A 23,440-nucleotide genomic window follows, 5' to 3' on the forward strand; every position below is an offset into this window, starting at 1 on the left:
TTGATCTTACTAGCTTTCACAATGTTATCAAAGTTTACATGGTAGAGTCTCCTATGCCATATCCAACTATCATCAAATTTTGCCATAAGACATGTACTTATATTTGCATTCAGATGAAATAGGTTACCTTTGGTCTGCATGCCGGTGGCCACCAATTCACCATTATTTCCTTTGATTCTGTAAATTCCATTCTTGAATTTCAGAGTCAGGCCACTGTCATTCAGCTGGGCAACACTCAAAAGGTTGTGTCTGAGACCATCAACCCAATACACATTGTCAGCACTACTATTTCCATTCAGAGAGATGGACCCTCTGCCTTTGACCATGCATGGTGCATCATTGTCAAAGTGAACCACACCACCATCATACTCCTCCAAGGATAGAAACTTGCTCCGGTCACCAGTCATATGGTGAGAACAGCCACTGCCAATGATCCACTCATTGGAATTATCAAACCGGGAGACAAGAGCCTTCTTGTTTGACACATCTTCCTTGATAGCAACAAACACAATATCTTCATTTTCTTCATCCTCTGATTCTTCATCTGTGACACCTTCATCGACTGCCACAAAATAGTTTTTTTGGTTTCCTCCTTTGAATTTCTTGAACCTTTCCAGTTTGTCCTTGTTGTCACCATTAGGACAGTTTACAGCAATATGTCCTATCTGGTTGCAAGAAAAGAATTTCAAAGGTAGCTTACCTTTGTATTTTCTGGTTCCTTTAAAAATTTTCCTGGCAAGGAGAGCTTCAAATGCCATCAAAATCTCCTCATCATCCATTTCTCTGCTCTGTCTTGGTTCACCACTAGTGCTATCTTATTTTCCTTTTCTGGATGGTATAGCAGAAGCTTTAAAAGCTGATTCAGTCTTCTAAACACTGCCATCAAAACTATTTAGCTCATAGGCTATCAACTTTGCTATGATGGAGTCTAAGGATACGTTAGTCTTGTTTATTGATCTCAGCTCCTAAATAGCAGCAACCCTTATTGCATAGACCGGCAATAGGGATCTCAGGACTTTGCTTACCACAATGGCATCTTCTATTTTACCACCTGCACTCTTGATATCTCCAACAACGGTTTTGATCCTTATTCCATACTGTTGAATGGTCTCACCTTCAACCATCTGCATATCTTCAAACTTCCCTCTAAGGCTTTCTTCCTTAGCCTATTTTACATGCTCATCGCTACCATAGATATTTTCAAGAGTATCCCATACCTCTTTGGGATTTACCTTATCCTGAACATCAATAAACTCAATGTCAGATAAACTACTAATTAGAGCTTCCATGACTTGCCCATTCTCCTGCATCTCTCTCTTTTGGTCATCGGTTAGAGTACCGGTAGGAGCAACATAGACAGTCTCAACATAGCTCCAGTGTTGAGCACCCATGCTTCTGATGAATATCTTCATTCTGTCTTTCCATATACTGAAATTTTCTCTGTTAAACTTTGGACCTTCCCTCTTCATCATTAGACTGGGATCTTTACCTCAAGTGGTTAAGCTTATAGCATAGAGGACCTGGAGAATGCTCTGATACAAATTGATAACTTAATGATGAGTGAATAGTACCAAACCGGTACTGAGAGGGGTGCGTGAATCAGTACAGACAAAAATTTAGTCCAAAACCGGTTTGATAGCAGACACTTCAAATGACTGGCAGACAGTGACACCGGTTTGAAACAGAGTGCAACCAGTAAAGCTAAGAGTGTGTGAGACAAGCATTAACTGGTTACTCACTTAGCTTTTCACTCAACTCAAGACTACACTACCATTTCACCCTTATGCATAAATAGGTAATCTATCATTAGATCATAATAATAGCTAGTTCAACATGTTTTATTGACAGGCATAAAACATAGAACCATCATATGCTTGACAGACAATAGCAAAGCATCACAAGATAAAAGCATCACACATGACACACATATTTTTCATGTGGAAACCCAACTGGGAAAAACCACGGTGGGGATGAATACCCACAAGCTGTTTTTGAACTCTTTAGAAGTCCGCTCTGTTAGGAGCCTTGTCCAGTTAGAGACATTACAAAAGACTTTGCTAGGAACCGATCCTGTTAGAGATCACCCGGTTAAGGGATGGCTACAATACCCGGTTAAGGGTTACACCCTGTTAAAGGTTACCTTGTTAGAGGATTTCAAGAACTCAATAGCTAAAGGATTCCGAACTCAATAGCTTTGAGTTACCCTGTTAAAGGATTTTCAGCAAGCCGATTAAGGCTACCTTGTTAAGGGATTTTCCAACTGTTGAGGTGGTTAGAGATCAACAGGTATTACAATGATCTGGTAACAGCACTCAATGCCAATGCAGATTTGCTTAAGCTCCTCTTCACCTTCTGCACTTATACTCTACAGGTATCGCTTCTCTCCTTTTGGTCTGGCAAGAATCACGTATCCCTTCTCTTGGATACACACACAACTTTTGCCAACAACCTCAGAAAGAGACACAACATCGACCTTATAGGAAAATAGATAGGTCGGTAGCATAAACCCTAAACCCTAAACCTGTTAGGTTACGGAATTCAAACAGTTCAATCTTTACCGTTGAGCACACTGCATTAAATGCAGCAAATCTTCATCCAAACTCAAGACATTCTCCATCGTCCATTTCCACCAATTTTATGGCGGCTGATAACCCATCACATGTTACCACCATTTTATAGACTTCGCACATTCCCGAGGTAGATAGGAACAATCTCCCTCATGCAAGATCCTTTACGCACACAGGCTTGCATGGCAACACAATTTGTTCTTCTTTACAATGCTAACTCATCACACAATATCATCGATTGAGCCACACAGGCTTGAAGCACATTAACTAGAAACCCTAAAGTTGAGACTACCAACCGGTAGTCATACAATACTTCCATATGTCGGTTCCCATAACTATATGACGGTTCATCATGAACAAGCACACCACTTCACTTTGGCATAAATACCGGTTCACAGTGTTATACCGGTTCTCACATATGCCGGTTCACACCTCTTCATCATATTGACATCAATGACAACATACAATGTCATTATGTCCTCATGCTAGTTCACATAATGCCAACAAAACTGCCCTCACCATTGCATTTGTAGCATCCAAAAATTGTAAGATCAACTGTCATTTTTTCAAAATCTAAGCAGTTGAACTTTGGGGTCAATTTGGCTCAGAGAAAACTTTTTGAGGCAAGTTCTAGAGGTCAGCAAAAAATATAAGCACTTTGGGGCAAAATAGACCTCGTCATCACATCCACAACGGCCAAAAACCCTAAGATTGTCAATCAAATGATAAAAACTGAAGCAGTTAAAAAATTTCAAAAATAAAAATTAGCACAAATAATTGTATTGGCTCATACAAATCCATACAACCATCCATACCATACCAACAGCCCTGAATCTCCATTGTATGTGCATAGGAAAATCAAAGAAAAAAAAATTTTGAAAGTTTTGCTAAAAAAAAAATCAAGATTTTTCTAAGGGTTTGAATTTGTTTTGAAGGGGGTGATTGACTTTTTTTGTGCCTGTATCATATGCAGCTTATGAGAGTTGTGTAGGCCTATCCCTGCAATGAATATGGTGTTGGTTGTGTCTCTTTGTCCTTTTCCACTAAATTTGTGTCCTCTCCTAAAATAGATAGCTCCTAAATTCAGCGAGGATTAGAGAATATTTTGCCAGGTAGAAAAATATTGTAGAAAAATTTTCATGCGAGGGAAAAGAATTTTTTTTCCAGGAACTGACATCAGCATTGTATGGGCATGCACGCACATGCACCCTCAAAACCCTAATTTTCCCTAAAGAGTAGCAGCTATTTTTTTCTCATAACTTCATCATATGAAGTTGAAATTGCACAAACCACATATTGTTGGAAATCTAGTTTTGAGGGATATCCAAATCTGCAAATGGATTTTTTTTATTTTGTACTTGGTTATTGCTACATGTTATTGAAGTTATCCTTGGTTTTCATACTTCTAGGGCCATAACTTGGCCTAACGAACTTTATTTTTTGATTTTTGCATATCGTCGAAAATCTCTTAGAGTCGTCTATTCAAATCTACTCTTAATTTTTTTAGATTTTTCCCCAAGTAACTTGTATTCAGTGTTTTTTGTTTTTCACCTTATGGCTGATTACTTGGTTTTTTGGCTCCAGGAAACTTTCTACTTACATTGGATGGTTTCTCTTGGGCTATCCTACATGTATTCCTAGCACTTTCCCCTATTTAAGCATTTTGAGCATCCTTTTCAAGTACTTATTTTTTTTGTAGATGCACTAAAATAAAGTGCCACTCTTGTGTGTGTTTTTTAAGGATTTTGCACATTTTGGGGTGCCTTATTTTTTGCATGCACTCTATTATAAAATTTCATTGGGGTTGTGTAGTACCTTTTTTTTACCATCACACCTTTGTACGATGAGTTTCCCCCCACGACAACATTGAATCTTAAAGATTATTGACCCATGTGTGTGTACATTGGTTGCATTCTCTTTCTCAGTTGTAGGTACTTTCTTGTGCATGTTCAAATATTTATTTTTCTTCATGCACTTCATGGTGACACAATTTCAATAGACCTGACAACTCTCTCCCTTATGAGAATTAGAGGGGTTTTCTACTATTGGTGGTAATGCTTCCTTCATTTCGATTTGGAGTGAGCTATGCCATTTTTAGTTGTTCAGTGTTCTTCGCATCAATGGCACCTATATTCTCAACTAGCAATTTACTCTTGCATGGTTGAGTAGTGTCATTGGGGTCACTCATACAAATCATGTGTCATTTGTATCTTTGATTTTTCTACATTTTTCCTTTGTTTACCATCTAATTGTTTGAGTGTATCATTGGGGGAACTCATACAAATTTCTTGTCTTCTTGATCTTGGTTTCAAAGGAGGGTTTTCATCCAACACTATAGCAGTTATCATTCAACAGTTGTCCATGACTTCTTCATGCTTCAAATGATGTTCTTCATGTTCCTATTCTTTTGGGACATTCATTTGAACGCTTCTTAGTCCTTCCTTCCTTGTTTAGCATTTCATGTTCTTTTCATGCATTGCATCTTTCGCTTTTGGAGAGGGGTTTTCCCTCACATGGTTTTCCCCTTTTCTCTACTTAGGGAGACCTCTTTTTTGTACATAGGTACGTAATCAGGTCTTATAGTCAGGATTCATTTTTCATTCGTATGCTTAGAGGTTTTCTACTTCACCCTAAGTTTCACTTAAAGGGGTTGTCAGAGATTTTAATAACTAATTATACATTTTTGTTTAACTTCACTTAGGTGTGCTTCTAGTTTTGCTAGAGTTGAGATTTTTTTAACTCCTCATGCTTGCACTCTAGCTTTCCTAAATTTAGCTTAGGGCATTTTTATGCTTTTTAATAAGCATTTCATTTTACAATCGTAATTAATTGTGTAGTCTTTAATTTTGAGGAATATGGCATATTTTTCTTACTACTCTCATTTGTGGAAGGTGTTCTAGTTTGTTGTTTGATCTTGCAAGCTTCTATTGCAAACTTTTGTGTTGCAAAATTAAACATGGTGTCAGAACTCAATCTTTAATTCAACAAGGACAATGCATTAGTTGATTTTAGGAGCAAGCAATGATCATGGTGACCAATTATTTATGATTATTGTTCCCTTCATAGGTAGCAATCATAAAGGAACTGTCTAGGGTAAAGGATCCCTAGAAATGGTTGTGTACTGCATAAAAATTCACATCGAACTTAAAGTAGAAAATACAATAACATATTTTGTGCCTTGATCCTAATTGGAACTATGATATGTAGGCAATCTGGGAAATGAAGGAAGTTCTTAATATTTAGGCTTTTAGAGATGGGGCTTGGGGTGTGTCTAAGAAAGACCGTGTTAACATGTTTGATAATACAAAATTTAATAATTCAAGATAATTTTATTAATTATTGGAAGGGAAGAAATTTACAACGTAAATCTCAAGATGAAATATATTCTTTGTATACTCAAAAGTAATCAAATGGGTTTTCTTTACTCTCTGAGGCTTTAGACGAAATCCAAGGCAAGACTCAAGTTATTTATTTATTTATATATACCCATAAAGATGATGATCTTGTTGCACTTATAATAGGAGAGTATAGTCTTTAAAGAGTGACTTACGACCCAATTGGTCTCAATGAGTCTAAGTCTTTAGCTAGAGAATTTTCTATCCTTTATGGATAGATGTCTACTTTTAGAATATGGTGTGTTATACACCTTCCATAATGTTTATAATGTTTAAATTATTATTAATTTTGGTGCATAAAAAGGACCTATGGATATGTGCATCACAAGAGGTGAACATTCTTGGGGCCACATTATGTTTTGTATGAAACATTGGTAAATATTTAGTGTGGGGATTCACATGGAAAAAGTTTATAATTTAATAATGGGAGAATACATTTAATAAAGTGAAAATTTGGTACATGTTGATGGTGTTTTGATGCACTATCAAACACAGAATAAAATACTAATGGTACTCTATCCTCTCTTGATAAAAAGACTCCCAAATGTTGAAGATCTGTGAAGGATCACTTGAGATGACTCCAAGGTTCTGTTATGATAGGTTTTAACATGTCGGATAGCTTTAGTGGTATTGATGTGATTTGTGGTACCTGTGAGGGGATTTATGTTGAACACCCGAATGCTCAAATGATTGTTGGTACATGGAATTTTACTTAATTTGATTTTGAAAAAAAAGAAAAAAGGATAAGGGTTAAGAAGGCTATTCTAACTCTAAGAATGTAGGAGAAATGGATGATCTTTGATGAAATTCTAACTAAGTCTTTCTTCAACATGCAGCGAACATCTTCACAAGGCTATTACGATCTTCTAAGGATAGCTTTATGATGTTCAGATCATCACTACAAGCATAGACACCATCAAGTTGATGCATATCAATGAAGAAGCGATAATTGAAGTTAAGCTTAAGCTGAATGATTCCAGTTGACTACACAAGGCAAGTTTGCAATCAACAAACCACTAGTAGTATGGATATACAATTTTCTCCATTCACCTAATAACATGAAATTAAAATTCAGAAGTAGAGACCATGCAAATTGTTGAATCAACATATCAATTTCACCATATCTTCAATGAAATTTACATCTCTCCCAACAATGTCTTGGCAACAATCTTTGCCTTCTCTTTCTACTCTACTCTAAAAACTAATTGCTCTTGGACTAATACTATAGACTACTCACTATTAACCTTACAAATAAAGAAGTGAGTCCTTTTATAATGCTCTCATTACATTTCAGTGGCTCCAATCATTTTGAGATCAATGGCTAAGATTACAAGATAGAACCCTAACTAGGGTTTCTTGAACCCATTGCAAAGCATTAAATTCTTGACCAATGATACAATTACATATGATTGTTGGAAACCAATAACACTGAGAGGCAGGGTGAATCAGTGTTATACCATAATAGTAGATTTTAGCCTTAACAAAATATTCATACACCAACCGATATAACAGTGTAAACAGAATTCAAAGAAGTAAAGCAACCAATAAGCCAATCACATAAATGAGAACCATAACACATGGATTTATACATGGAAAACCTCAAAGAGGAAAAACCATGGTGGGATTTGTGACCCACAATATCAATCCACTGGCCATATGAAGAGATATTACAAAATATGAGGGGTCTGCACTTGCAGGAAGGCTTACAGCTTAGAGCACACTGCTCAATCACAATAGGAGCCTCACTGACTACATAAAATTCCAAACAACAATCCGGAGAAGTGTGAACTGCTAAGATAGCATCTTTTATGCCAGAATACAGGTATGGTTTAAGCTTTGTCTGTTCTGGTTTGAAACCCTAAACCCCTTTACCGGAATAACCCTTACAATAAATTCCTCACATACATAATCTCTCTAAGTAATTTCGCATCATATTACATTCGCATATCCATAATCTCCTATTTCATGTCTATTTCCCTATATATGAAAATGATCTAATCAAATTGACCTATATACCCTATACAAATTTTATGCCTTATGTTGGCTTACAAAGATATATACAATATCAGATTATATGTCGGCCAGATAACATAAATGTATAAACATTAAAACAAATTGTCGATGTTGGATCCAAGATATGTCGGCCTCCAAAACCGATGACCTTTACTATACCATGTTGGCATGCATTGACAATGGCCAAAGAAATCTGTTGTCCTGTTGGTGTCAGTGTTGATGTCGGTGTAGAATCTGTGAAGTGTCTATTGGTACACCATATGAAGCCGGAACACAAAATCATGTTGCCATCAATGACAACATAGTGAAACCAACCAATAGAGTGTCAATTTGTTGGTGTTGGAAATAATCCATACCCGGACGGACGATGGACTGGTCCAAGAGGGGCCAGTAGCTCAGTGGTAGAGCACTCCAGCAGCGTTTGAAGGTCCTAGGTTCGAGTCCTAGCTGGTCCAAGCTATGAGCCCCAAGCACACGAGAGGTGTGGCTTAAGGGGGGTGTTGGTGTTGGAAATATGCCACACCCTGACCGACGATGGACTAGTCCAAGAGGGGACAGTAGCTTAGTGGTAGAGCACTCTAGCAGCATTGGAAGGTCCTAGGTTCAAGTCCTAGCTGGTCCATGTCTCAACACAATTGACAACGATCTCCTCCTTTGGCATTGATGGTAGTGAAAAATGGTCAAGGTTTCATCTGTCAGTTTCATCCTGCCCTACTCCCCCTAAGATGAATATACAAACTACTCCATATCTCCAAAAACTCCAAAACTCTGTAACTCCTCCTAATTTATGCAACTCTTTTATTATTTTTATTCTTTTTCACATCTATACTACTCCCCCTTTGACATCAATGCCCAAAAAAAATTGAAAAATGAATGTCAAAGAATAAGAACTGTACACTGAATATTCCCAAGAATGTCTTACCGGAGCTTGACCAACTTCTAAATTTATGGATAAGCCTTCTCTAGTAACTACACATAAGTATCACAGTCGGTTTTGAATGTGATGGAAATAGATCTAAGTCCACTCAATAAATGTGTAAAAGATTCTTTCTCATTTACCTCTGTCAGTGTGGGCTTTCCCACCATATCCCTACATTCTTTCTTATGTACATAGAGTGAATCCAATATTGGACTCACCAATCCTCTCAGACTTATAGCTCTTCGAATTATTTTGTCTCTTTCCTTTTCAAGAGGAGAAATTTGGTTCTCTAAAATCAAAATTTGACCATCAATTGATGTTGTCAATGAAATTAATCCATCAAAAGAGTTAGCAATACTTGCAATTTTCTCTTGAATCTCTTTTATCTTTGTATCTACATTTGTTGTAAGTATTTCAGTGTTGCAACATACCCTATATATATTTGTACATTGTTTCAAAGAATTTTCTATTAGGATTTGCTTCTCCTCAATCTTTTACTTCTCTGTTTCAATTACCTGATCAAAGGCGGCTCCCTTAGCCTAAGTAAATCTTTCTAGTGCTTGACCGTTAGAGATTTGTTGTAAGAATTGAAAGTCTTTTGATATGTGCTTAGTGATTACCTTAAGCTTGCCGAAAGGGCTCGCTTCATTTTCAATCTTACACTCTGGGACCAATTTGTGTAGAACTGTGATTGATTGATCTATAATCCCCTTGTCTGTGGTTCCCTCATTCATTAGTTTTTGAGCAGCCATCATCATCAGTTTAGTGGGACTCATCTCTGTGATGGTTTTCTTTTCTACCTGAGAAGTGTCAATTGACAATAATTATGGGCCAACAACTAGTACCATGTCGGATTCCCTTGTTTTCTCCTCTGATGATTTATCCTTTATTACCTCCCCACTTGCATCGGTGGTTGCGCCACTTGGTGCAGTCTGTGTAACTGTCGGTTCCTCTATAGGAACAGTATCTTCAACCTGTACATTTGTATCTAGAGGACAATTGTCCTCAATGTTAATATTGTGTAAAATATTATCTTGTTCATTCTCAGTATTAACCGGTATCTCAGAATTTTTCTGTATATCTGTATTTACCGGTGGCTCAATTTCCACTATCTTGATATTTTTCAAAACTAAGGGTGAAGTGCCCATAATCCCCTTTCCTTTTCCTTCAAATGGGGTATCTACAGTATCTGTCTTGGTTTTCGGTGAAGTAAAGAATCCTCTGTGTTCTCCCAAAAATTTAATCTATGCTTTTTGAGTTTCCTTTATTACTTCATTCACTCTCCCTAGCATCACACTAGTTATCCTATGTTTGCTATTGAAGACTTTTTTGTTTGTCGCCGCAATTGTCTTATCCATTTCATCTAGAGTTATAGTAACACAGATAGCTAATAATTCTTGCATTTTAATGTGTTTATCCTCTTGCATAGAAGATTATCTTATAGCATCTAACATGTTATATAACTCATCCGGTATTTGATTGTATATCTCTATTAAGGATTTCTTATAGATATTCAAGTATAATAGGACTGCTTCTTCTACCTCTCTCTGTTCATCATCCTCTAAGTTTTCATAATAGAATTTAACATTCTTCAGCATGCCATCTTTTGTGATTTTATCTACAATTTCTGCACAAGTTTTAGGTGGTATGATAGTTACATTACCATTTTCAAGTGCTAAGTCAATGTCACTCTTTTTCTTCCTCTTGGCAGTACCAAATGTAGCTCTAGGTGTAGCTTTAGGTACTTGCTTCTATGTCGGTAGCTTGATTGTGACCTTCCTAACCGGTTGCTTCTTTGCTTCCACCTTTGTTTCTTTTGGTTTCTTCCTAACAACCTTCTTAAATGCTAATGGTGTGTCATCCTCTGATTCAGATTCTATAATAACAGGTTCAATATGAACTTTTGGATCCTTCCTTTTTCTGCCTTTCTCCAGGATAGCATCAATTAGTGCATTGATGTCCTTTGAGACCTTCTGTATAAATTCTTTCTTTTCCTTCTTGTTTCTCCCTTTTCTTCTGGTTGAACTCTGTTTGAACCTCTTGAGTTTTATGTTGTGCAGTTCCATAGGGATTCTCTACCTCATCAATTGGTGCATCAATTAGCATTTTTGAGTAGGCATCAAGAATTTGTGCATCTACCTCATAGCTCATTTCTTCAATCCAAATCTTTCGGGGCTTAATTGCTTCCATGAGAGTCTCATCCTTCTTCACCATGAAGCAAATGTCAGTAGAATATTTCTCTATAATATGATCAGGTACCCTTACCCTAGACCACATAGATTTTTGAAATGCCTTAAAATACCCCCATATATTATCATCTCTTTGGCTTCCTAATGCAGCAATTGACTGCTTCAATTGTCTTCCTACTGCAATGTCAAAACCCCATTGCCTCTTACCAGAACTGGGTGAATCATTTAGAAAATATAACATCAAGCAGGTCCTAACAAGTTCACATACCGAAAAGTGCCCTTCTTCTCACCCTTAATCTTTCCTAAGTTGATTAACAACTCATCAAGCATCCAACCGCATAGGTCTAACTTTACATTATCTCTCATTATTTTATATGTAGCAAAAATACATGAACTGGAAACAAAATTCAATCGGTTTGACTGAGTTACCTTATATCTGATAATCATGCTACCAAATTTAATGTTCGTGTAGGTGATAGTGCTCACTTTCATGGATCTCTTGTCAAATGTAGCGTTGGTGATCTGCCTCACAAAGTCGTTTGAAACTTTCTTGTCTGGATGTTGCCCCACCGATGACAAACCAGTGATTGTCGGGATGGCTTCCTTGGTGATTTTGTAAGGTCTATCTAGCCATATGAATTCCCCATGTACTCTACTCAATACATATCTGATTATTTCATCCTCAAACTCTGAAATATCCAAAATGTCTGTAAAACCTAGTTCTTCAATATGTTTATATGTCGGTTTGCTCTTTCCAGATTCTCCCATTAGCTTACTTATATACATTCCCTTGATTTATGAAGTTCCCAAGTCCTTTATATGATAGTGAATGTATGCCCTAACATCCTCTACATACACAACTCCCTCTGGAATGTGAGAAAACTCTCCAACCAAATCTTCCAAGGTAGCCACATGTGGATACTGCTTGAAAATTGGCTTGGGGTGGTCCTTGACCTCCACTACAGTTGGGTTTGCAACAAAAACAAAAATAGAAGATGAGCCTGCTTCCATGTTTCAAGATAAATAACTTTTGATCGCTCTCGGTGAAAACCTTCAACAAATTCTTCCAAATGCCGGTGGAATCTCTCAAGAAGAAATCTGATTGCCTTTGAATATCCTTTGATCGCACTTAGTCGCTTTGAATCTCTCTAAATGCAAGGTGATTAACAATGCAGTGTATTTGACCTTTTAACCATCGAGAAAAACCCTAATCTTCCATTGACATAAATGACTGTTGGTGAAAGATACCGGATCTCGCTCAGAACATATCCATGTTGGATAATCCTTTCCAATATCTAGAACATCTTCTAGAACCTCTTCCCGAGGCATATGTAGAATCTTCATGAATTTTTCCTACCCCTAAGGCATCTACTTTAGTTACCGGATGAGCTTCATGTCGGTGTAGGAGCAGCCTCTTCTGTCGGATAAGTAACCGGGACATTCCCATCTGATGATTGTTCTTCAGTATTCATGACCCATCTCAGAGTATGATCTTTTTGGATTTCACTAACCTTCTCTTTTCCTGTCTCATTTGATCCTCCATTACTAACCGGTGGATTTTTGTTTCTACAGAACTTAGCAATATGTCCAACTTCATTACATGCATAACATGTAACATTGTTTTTTTGAATTGCTTTGCTAAAACCGGTGAAATTGCTTGACTTGCACTGATTAGCCATATATCCAAATTTTCCACAAGCAGAGCATTTAACATTTATTCTGCAATCTTTTGTCTTATGACCAAACTTATTGTATTTAGAACATTTACCGGGAGCAGAATCAGGGTTTTGATTTTCTCTGTTTCTACATTGCCTATCCATGTAACCAAATCTATTGCAAACAAAACATCTACCATTGAATTTATAAGCATTGAAATGTCTTACCGATGCCTTGTGGTTTTGATCTTCATTAGTAGTACCAGAACTATGTCCTTGCACAAATCCAAGTCCACTACAATCTTCAATCTGCCTCTGTCTCTTCAATAACTCATCAAGTTGTGCTGAGTTGATCTTGAATTTTTCTTTGTACTCACTTGTAGTAGTTAAATATTATCTTAGTATTATCATTTTTCTCTCAAGCTCTTTCTCATTACTTTGGGATTGTACCAAATCAGTTCTCAACATATCATTTTCATGAACCAACCTACCATATTCTTCAAATTTGTTCTTCAGGGATGTTGGTTCCCAAAACCACAGATTGGAAATCTTAGAGCTTTGCCAAATCTCCTATTGATTTTCAAGCAGCCTTGGCCAACGAACAGGAATGGTCAAAGACCAAATTCCTCTGCACTTTAGGCTCCACTAGACCTAGGCAGGTATACCTTAATCTCCAAAGCACAAAGAGACTTCTTTATAGTGAATTTAAACTTTATTAATTTAGTTGTTTGCAAGAATGGCAAAATGTTTCCTGCAACTATGCTTTATTATGTGCTTTTAACTTGCTTTAATCTAAAAAATTGAATGTAATTAATAGTGAATGAATGCTTATAAAAGAATTTTGTTGGGACCTTAAGTAATTATGAAAAAATAATACTAATAGAAATAAGAAGTATGTTTCCCTGATGAGGACCTTATGCACACCAAATTTACTCACAAAAAACTAGCAAGTGCCTTATCTGACAGTTTATATGTTACTTAGTGGATGAATATTTGCAATCAACTTTGGAGACAGTTTCAAAAACTTACAAATGTGCAAAACTATCAATGCAATGGTTTCATTATGTGTTGCAAGAATAACAAAAACAATTATGTTTCCTACACAACAGCATGTGATGGCACACTGCAACAAATCTTAATTAGATTTATCCAAAGAACTCGATTCATCAACACCATGTAACATAAAATGATCTAAAGATAAAGACAACAAATTTTATATATTAATTTTGGAATAAAAAGGTATACAAAAACTACAGACTCACAGGTACTGCATGATATTCTTGCTTGCACAAAATGATTTTTCATTTCTACAGACTTGCTTTACATGACACTACTAGTCCCAATTTGAAAGATAGGAGCTTGTAAATTGTAAAACCCCCCCTCTTTTTTGTATACAAAATGACTCCCTATACATATGCAACTCAAAAGACACAAATGAAAGGACACACCCTTTCATTAATACAAACTAAAAACTGACAAAAACCTAACTATAACTACTTAACTGCTAGAACAACTAACAATATTACCAAACATATTACAATTGACATAAATTAACTTTGGCCATCCAGGACCAAGGCACATTTATGAATATGTCGAAGGTAGGAATCATCCTTGTAAGTGCTAGAGTTGAAGATGATATCCCACACTACCATCTCTATAGTCAAAAAGCTTTCCAACTGGTCCACTGTCTCTGCCATGTCCAAGGTGTTAGCTCGTGCAATACCTAGGGAAGTATTAAGTAATGATTGACATTCTGTAATCCACACATTCTTGTCCTTAATCTGCCATGTTTCATCTATCACTTTGGGAATACGATGTTGCACAATCTCCTGGCAATCATCATATTCAACCTTCAAGGCTGCATCAAACTTCTCATGCTTTTTCATCAACAGGATTTTTTCAATAATTGCACTGTCTGTCTAACTAGCCTTCTTATCCTGCAGGAGCATATGTAATATGTCAGAAATTTTCTTATGTGACAAACTATTATCCATATTTTTCTCGTAGATTGTCCAAAAGTCTTCAAGAACTCCATTTAACTTTTCAAATCTCTTTGACAATAAGACACATGTCGTGTCTGCCCTTATGTTCTGCATTTTCTCTTTCAACTTCTTGTTTTCTTTATGCAATTCCTCGCACTTCTTCTTCAATTTTGATTCATCTGCTATTTGGGGTACAGGCTGACCTCTACTTCTCAAGAGTTCTTCATACAGTGACTTGTATTTCCCTGTTTCTTTTGCCAACATCTCCATGTGTGCCTTATTTAATTTGGAAATATCAATTCCCATATCCACTATGACCATGGGATCCACTTCACCAACCTTTAACTTCATCATGTAACCAAAGGCCTTGTCCACATCTATAATATTTGGCCTCTTATTTGGAGGATAAAGGGCCCACAAAATCATAGCCTCATCATCTGGATCACATCTCGATCCAATAAAAATATCACTTATGCCCTGAATATCTAACTTGAAATCCTTCTTATCTGAATGTAATAGGCTATCAAAAATAAAGGATGCACTAAGGTCCCAGCCTGGAAAAATAATGATTCCTACCTCTACAAGAAGTTGCCTTCCCCTTTGAGGGGTCATTCCTTCTAGCTCTGAATTAATCTTCACCTTTAACTTTCTGAGCATTTCTGTCTCATTCTCTGGTGTCACATCTGGCATTGCTTCTCTTAAAATTTTTCCTTTAAAATGATATAAGGACTTAAACTCCTTTGACCTAATAAATTCATCATCTGACACAAAAGATGTATGCTCTTCTAGCCTAACATCCAAACATCCTTGCAACGATTTGGTCTTGTGCTTCAAGTTCCTCTTCCTTATCAGGCATTTTAAATCTTGAGATAGCCTCATTTTCACCTGATTCACTTTCAACTTCTTCTTCTTCCTCCATCTCCTGCAATCTCTGTCTTTTTTCTTCCAATTTCTGATTCAAATCCTGAAAAATTTGCATGGCTTCTTCAGACTCCTTATTTCTAAAGATATCCAAGGCTTCAATATGCTCATGAAAGTAATCACCAAGATTCTGCTTTTTTATGCTCTGGTGTATATAGCCCTCCGAGTCATAATTTTTTCTGCTTGTGTGCTCATACAGATTATAATCTTCTATTAACATTTTGTCAATAACTTCATAAGCCTTTGTTGATACAATGGTGAAATCACCAAAATGCAGAGTTCCGGGTAAGAAGACTTGCTTGTGGGCACCCCCAAAATGATGTGCATTAGAGACACTCAGCTGTCTCACAATCTCTAGGTAAGCAATTCGGTCTGCCGTGGGCTTTGGTAGCACATAGGGAGCACCTTCGAATCCAAATACCCTAACATATGAGAAGTCTTGACATACATACCAATCACCCCAATTATGATTCACCCTTGTATCTCCATGCTCATGGGGTCTAAGAAATCTTTTAATTTGTTCTGAAAATGATCCATCACAAGAAACCCCAAAAGCTTTGTATAATGGTTGAACAAAAAAATCTTTAAAATTGACATAATGGGATCTCATGAACCGAGAATCCCATAGTGATACCCACAATTGTATTGGTTGCTCCTGCCCATCTTTACCATGAACATTTAATTTCAACTCTTCAGGCCACAACCCTCTGGGTCATCCATATCAATAACGAATAAAACTTAAGACTTATCAGGGTTATTCTGAAGATTTAAGAAACCCTCATGCATTTTTTCCACAACATAGGCAGCATAATCAAATCACCTTGGTTCATGCATTTGTGTATCTGCAGCAAGTACTAAAGGTCCTACTTGAGCCACATCTGGAACCTCAACTCCTCCCACTTGACCGCATCGCATGTATGTATATTGTAGATGTTGGGAGTTTTTTAAAAAATTGAGTCAAGTTTATAGGCCTATTTCAAAAATTTGCTCTGCATACCTAAATAAGTCAGTTTGAATGGCCTAGTTAGCAAGGGGGTAAAATGGAGCCAGTTGATTTTCAGAGGGTAAGGCTCGGGATTCATGTCCCACACCTTTCATTTGGCCTATTCAGTGATGTGCAACTTTCAGAATTCATTTTGGATAAGTTTATGAGGTACCCATTTTGAGGGGTGAGCTGGAAGCACATTTTAGGCACAAATGCAGATTTTATGGAGTAGCCTTCTTTGAGCGATTGCATCTTTTTCCCTATTGATCTTCATGGAGAAATTCAAAATGGATTCAATTGTATGCATAAATTTGAGTCACCCTGCAAAATTTCAGGTCTTTACGAATCCATTTGCTCAGTTTTCAAAACCGAATCCGTTTGCAGTTTGTGTGTTTGCACAAGTGTAAAAATGTTTTGGTGAGCGTCATGTCAGAATGTTTGTTCCGAGCTAATGTTGGTATAAATGGTGAGATACATTTCAAATTTCAAGCCTTTATCAATCCGTTTGATCGGTTTTCAAAAGGACTCATTTTGCCATCAAATTCAGTTATCCGCACTTCCAGTGTTATATCAGTTAATGTAGCCGTTTTGGTGAGCGCGCCATTTGCATCCTGTCAGTCTGGTGATCAAACTGAGAATTCAAAGATTTAACATGTACTTAAAGGTACCTATGTTCCAAATTTGAGAGCCTACGGAGGTCGTTTGATATTTTTGAGAAAGGCATCATGTGTTGCCAGAACATTGACTTCATCAGGTCCGCAGTGTTGACAAAGCCAGTTGGCCGTTTTCGGAAATTAATATCTCTTCACTCGGGACTCATCTTGAGAAACCGTTTGGTAGATGTCATCCTTGTATATCAAAGTACACGCTTGTCAGATGGCGAGCTCCAGAAAGGTGTTTTGACAGGTTTGAAAATTACGTCTTCACGATTAAATGCGAAAATTGTGGCGTAATTGCCTGAAGGATGTAAAATGCAATTTTATGATCCAAAAGTGGTGCCGACCGATTCCAGAGGTTTGTTTGAGGTTCCTAAGATATTCCAGAGGCCAGTAGCTTGAAAACGAAATTTTTTTTTAGTCAGACCCACTCTGGGGCCCGACTTGACTTGTTGCTCCAGGCATCTTTTCAGGCAAAGTTTTAATTGTTATTTTAAAATCATATGTTATATGATTCAAGGTTTAAAGTGAAAGCCAGATAGGAGGAGATTATGGACCCTAGCTTCTCACTAGACCATGAGTGGTGGTTCTTAGTCTTATTGTTTGGTAGCATGGTATGGAAAGAAGAATTTCAACTTTCATGGTGGTGTATGATATTAGCATTGCGGATTGGCATGGTTCTTAACTTTTCCAATTAGAGTCATTCAAGCAACTACAAATCAGCAACCTAAGTGAATCATTTATGATTTAAGAGTGAAGCCTAGTCATCTTGCTGAATATTGGGAACAACCTCCAAAGACCTCTCTCACGTGGTGTTTGAAGGAGCCTGCAGAAGCCATTGCTGGACGTGGAGAGTGTGAGAGCAAAAGAAAATTAGCAGCAAATGCCATTTTGTTTTCTCTATTGTGTGCGTGGCATTGGAGGTACCAAGTGCATTGAAACTCCCTTTGATAGCAGCTACAACAGCAATAAACTTTCAGACAAATGCATTTGGCAGGTGTAAAATTAAATCTCCTTTTGCAGCGTTGAAGATGGAGTTTGGAGGGCTCAAAAACTTCAAACAAAATGAAATTGGCAGTTCATGTGGTGGTGAACATACAAGTTTAAAAGGAAACCATTCAAACAAATGCCAGTAAAGTCCTCCCTGTGTGATCATCAGAAGGCAATGTGTTTTTTTTAAAGCAAAGTTCAAATGCATGTTTGCCAGCAGCTGGAGTCTTTTAAAACAAATACAATGTGCAGCAGGCAAGACTTCAACAATCAGACCCTCCCTCCACGTGAGCCCTCCAAAAAATGCAATTGGTGTATGCCTGAATCCTCCCATGCTGTGTATGGAAATTGAAAGATTTTAAAAATTCAAACCAATGCAAACAATCTTCAGCTCCCCTCTTCTGCGTAACATGGAGATTGGAGTGGAGCAAACAAACCTCACCTCTCACGTAGTGTTTGAAGGCAAAGTTCAAGGTTTTCAAAGCAAATATAAACCAGTCCAATGCTCCTCACGTGGTCTCCTTTGGTAGCAACATCAAATCCCATTCACAAATGAAAGCCCCAGGCAAGGCGCCATTAAAAGTTTCAAAAAATGCACAGTTTCAGGCAAACACATTATCCCACATTGGCTGTGCACTGGGAGTTTTTGGTATTTATATACAAAAACGCACCATACTATAATGTCAAAGCCTTAAAGGCTTTTGACACAAGGTGCCCATGGGTGCCCAAGGTGGGCCCACGCGTGAGCACGCTTCCCAAGGCGATAGAGGAGCTGATTGGATGGCAATTAGGTGGACCCCATGCGGGCACGCTTCCCGAGGCAAGCAGGCGAAATTTTGCAGACGAAGGTCGGGTTAACGAGTGAGCAGGTTCGAGATGGATCGACGATGCGCGCTATTTCGCAAAGGGAAGATGCACGCGAGTTAAGGCTGCGAAATAGCGAAAGTGAACGAGATCCATCCACGTGGCACGTAGGTGGTGGGTACAGTCGGCAGTCCAGCAAGCGGGTCCCGGTGAGGTGGCGATGACGTGGCATACAAGCAAGCGGCCAAGTGGCAGTGACGAAGCAGATGACGTGGCGATGATGAGGTGTCATCCCAGGTGGCATCCGGTCAACCCCATCAGCCAATCAGAGGCCGCCACGTGGCAAGGCGTCAGAGCACAAATGGAGGCAAAAATCAAATTTTAAATGAATAAATGATATAGTTTAGACTATATTGAAATTCGAAATATTTAAATGATGGATCCATGATGAGAATTAATTCGCCCAGGGTCCAATTTTTGGCCAAAGTATAAAGTATTATATATCGCCGAAAAGCTCTCGGAGCGAGGAATCTGATTATGAAGTTAATTTGGACAAATGTGAAGTATTTTAGAAGCAGTTTTCACGGGAACGAAATTCAGTTAGAGAAGGGACACTTGGCAATTCAGTTACAGATTTGATTTGGTTCCCTCTCTCTTTTTATTCCCCATTCTTCTCAGTTGTAAGGTTCCAGAAATTTGGAGAATGGCTCCAGTTTTCATGGCTTCCAATTTTGAGTATTCTTGAAGATTGTACAGGGCAGGGCTTTTCCTTTAGTAATGGAGTTCAATTCTTCGTATAGGTGTTCTTAGTTGCAGGTTCTTGTGTATGTAAGGCATACATAAATTCACACAGAATTGTCTCTAGATTTGTATTTCCATTTTATCAAATCAGATCCTCAAGGAGGATGAAATTTGTTATCTCAAGGAGATAGTTATGATTGTTTGCAGGGATTCTTCAAGGAAGGATTTAAATTCTGTAATAAGTCATAAAAAATGGAATATAGTTTCAAGATCTGATGATTTTGTGAATGATCTTAGTAATGCATTTATGCAAGGCATTAATGCATGAATATTTAATAATGAAGATGGATTTGCAATCGAAGCTTTCATTTATAGTTTGATGTATGACTCTGTTGCCCTTGGATAAGGCACTGATCTTGCAATTAAAGGGGTTCTCAAACCAATTTAAAATCTAATCAGAATACCTTTAGTATGTTATGTTTTGAAATGTTTCATCTATCTCATGCTCAAGCATAGTTGAGTTTCATGTGTAGATCTAGCCCATCTGCAATAAACTACTTGTTTTGGAGCCCTAGTGAGATCTATCTGTTTATGTTGATGCTGTCATAGGTGTGTAATAGGTTTAATTCTAAGCATCAAAGGTATACCCGCCTAGGTTTTGCAGAGCCTGAAGAGTAGAAGGATTCATATCCTTGTCATGTTGTCCAAGCCCTGAAGTTCTTCATAGATTGAATTGGCTACTTCATAGATCAATTGCAGGTGTTCTTGGGTTATCACTTTTGGTGAACAACAGTAGATACTGTATGAAAATGGTTATGTCAAACAAGGGCTCATCCTCATCTGTCAACTTCCCTTTCTCAGCCTTATGTATGGCCAAATCCCACCCGTTGTATATAGTATCCATCTTTGCATATTCTTCTTCCAACTTCTCAAAAGACAAAGGCACATCGGATTCAAAACCAAGACCCAAAACCTCATGAATGGTCACTACTGAAAGACAGATGAATGCATCACCATTTGGTAATTGGATACATCTTTTTCGTGGAATTATAAGCCCTAGCTAGGGTTTTCAACAATTGAATATTTACAAAGACGTTAGGGACCACTAGCTTACCCAATCTAGTCGTTCATGGGTTTGATATTGGGGTTGGCTTGCTCCTTCGTGAATAATGATATAATAACAATTTGTGGCTTCTAACCCTAGACCAGACATCACCAATTTCCTTAAAATCATCTTCTAGCTGGTCACGGATAGGCAAATTAGCCTTAGACCTTCGGGACATGGCTCCTGGTGAGCTCATTTGGTTAATCATATCTTGATTTAACTTCCACTTTTGCGCACTTTCCCCACCTTTAGACTTCTTTGAGGCGCTCTCATAAACCTCAGTGACCTTCCTCTTGCCTTTGTAACTAGAACCCTCCATGTTTGAATCCTTCAAGCTTTCTGAAATTCAATTTTTTGCAGTTTCATTTCGCTTTAATCTGTTATGCAAATTTCGCATACAAACTTCCATATATACATTTAATACGTCGGGAACATTTACTCAATTTAAATGGTGCTATGATTTGCCTCATGCAAGAACAGACCTATCCGTTGCCTGTATTTAATAATGGCAGGTGGATTCATTTAAAATCAAATTTTGCAACGGCTAGTCGACATAACTCCTCCAGATAATTCAATCACTTGGCACCATCCATCTTTTTGATCAGCATAGGTCTCCCTGATCACTCCATCAGGCATCAGCGTAGCTCATTTTCCCTCATTCTGGTGGTTATAACTTCCCCGATGGCTTCGCCTTCTAGCTAGGCTTTACTTTCACCTTTATGTCACATCGGCATAGGTCATTCTGATGTACCCTCCTTCTATTCCTCCATGGCATTCTGCCCGTTGGGTATCGGCATAGCTCCAAATATGTTCCTCCAATGGTTAGAAGTTATTCCGATGAGTCCTCCTTCGTAATCTGCATCTCATTTGTTACATCGAGTCACCTTATCAGGTATCGGAACAACTCATTTTATGTTCCTCTGATGACCTGATGACATCGACTTCATACTTGTGTTCTTTTTTACTTCTCCGATCTATTGGCATATGTTTCCCCGATGAGATCTTCTTGCTTGCACCCATCTCTTCTTTCTCATCGGGTATTGGGGTAATGAAAAATGTCTCCTCCTGATGAGACAATGATATCCTGATGACTTCGACTTCAATCGGTGTAACTTATCCCGATCAAGTCTCCTTCTCCGTGGTTGGCTTGTCTTCCTCATCGAGTATCGGCATTACTTGAAACACCTCTCCCCAATGGTTTAAGTTACCACGATAACTTAGTATTCTCCTCCTTTTGGTACCGCCTCATGAAAGTAGGTCAGGCCGATAACACCTCCTTCACCACCTAGTCCATCGGGTATCAGGGTAGCGTAAGATGATACTTTCCGATGACCCGATGACATTGACTCCAAGTATTTTTCTCCATCTGTCATCGGCATAAGTTCTGCCGATAACCTCATCGGGTATTTGGGTAGCTTTTCCTGGTGCTTCCGATAGTGAACGCTATGCCGATGACTTTTCCTTCTTGATATGCTATCGGTGTAGCTCTTCTCGATGATTAATAACTCGCCAAACTTCTTTCTATCAATCGCACCCTGAGAAAACGCCATCGAACTCATCGGTGTGATTTTTGCCAATCGAAACGCACCCTTTTCTCCTTAGGCAATCTTATCGGGGTGACTTACGCCGATAAACATAATTTTATATTTTATGAAGAGAAGGCTTTCTTTCATAAATGTAACTTTCCACAACCATGCTAATGGACTTCTAAGGCACTGAAAACATCTATGAATGTACTCATGACCTTGCTTTTGTGATGAACCCTAAAATGTGCTCTTGCTATGCAAAGACTATCATGATGAAGGTTATCACAATGTCACCATACTTAATGTCATCCCTTAATATGCCCAGGTGATACTTGTTCATGTAGATTTGGGCTACAATTGGATTTCTCTAACACAGCAACACATCTCCTGCACATGCAATCCAGCAGTAAATGCTCTTAGGATGAAAATATACATATAAAACTTGAATAGATAGCACAAAATATTTTTGCAAAAATATGTGCTAACAAGGGATACAGCAAGATTTTCTTCTTTTTTCTTTCTATCCTCAATCTCTTTAGACATCCTCATAGTTATAACGTGTCTTTCATTCTTCATAACCATGTTCTCCTGACTCAATTTCTGACATTCTTCCTTAAGTGTATTTTTCTCTTCATCATCCTAATTTTGCAAAAGTTCCTTCCTTCTAGCTTGAACAGATGATAGCCTCTCTTGTAGGACAAGAATGAATTCCTTAGCAGAATTTAATTCATCTTTTAGCTTTAAGTTCTTCAACCTTTCAGTATCATAATCTTCAAGTGCCATCTCAAGCTGCTTCTCCAAAACCATATTCATGGATTCCGGTTTTAGGATCTTCCTCAAGCTGTTAAACTTCCTCTAAGGCACAAGCCTCTGATACCATTGTTGGAAACCAATAACACTGAGAGGGGGGTGAATTGGTGTTATACCGGAATAATAGATTTTAGCCTTAATAAAACATTCATACACCAATCGATATACTAGTATAAATAGAA

General features: G+C 37.9%; 1 long non-coding RNA gene across 1 annotated transcript; it reads left to right on the forward strand.

Moving 5' to 3' along the window:
* Nucleotides 1-18,973: 18,973 nt before the first annotated feature.
* LOC131030456 (uncharacterized) lies at nucleotides 18,974-19,555 on the forward strand. The gene is made up of 2 exons (XR_009102909.1): nucleotides 18,974-19,247; nucleotides 19,291-19,555. It is a non-coding gene; the product is annotated as an uncharacterized LOC131030456 (long non-coding RNA).
* Nucleotides 19,556-23,440: the final 3,885 nt, after the last annotated feature.

Source organism: Cryptomeria japonica, chromosome 7, assembly GCF_030272615.1.
Source record: "Cryptomeria japonica chromosome 7, Sugi_1.0, whole genome shotgun sequence".
Taxonomy (NCBI): domain Eukaryota; kingdom Viridiplantae; phylum Streptophyta; class Pinopsida; order Cupressales; family Cupressaceae; genus Cryptomeria; species Cryptomeria japonica.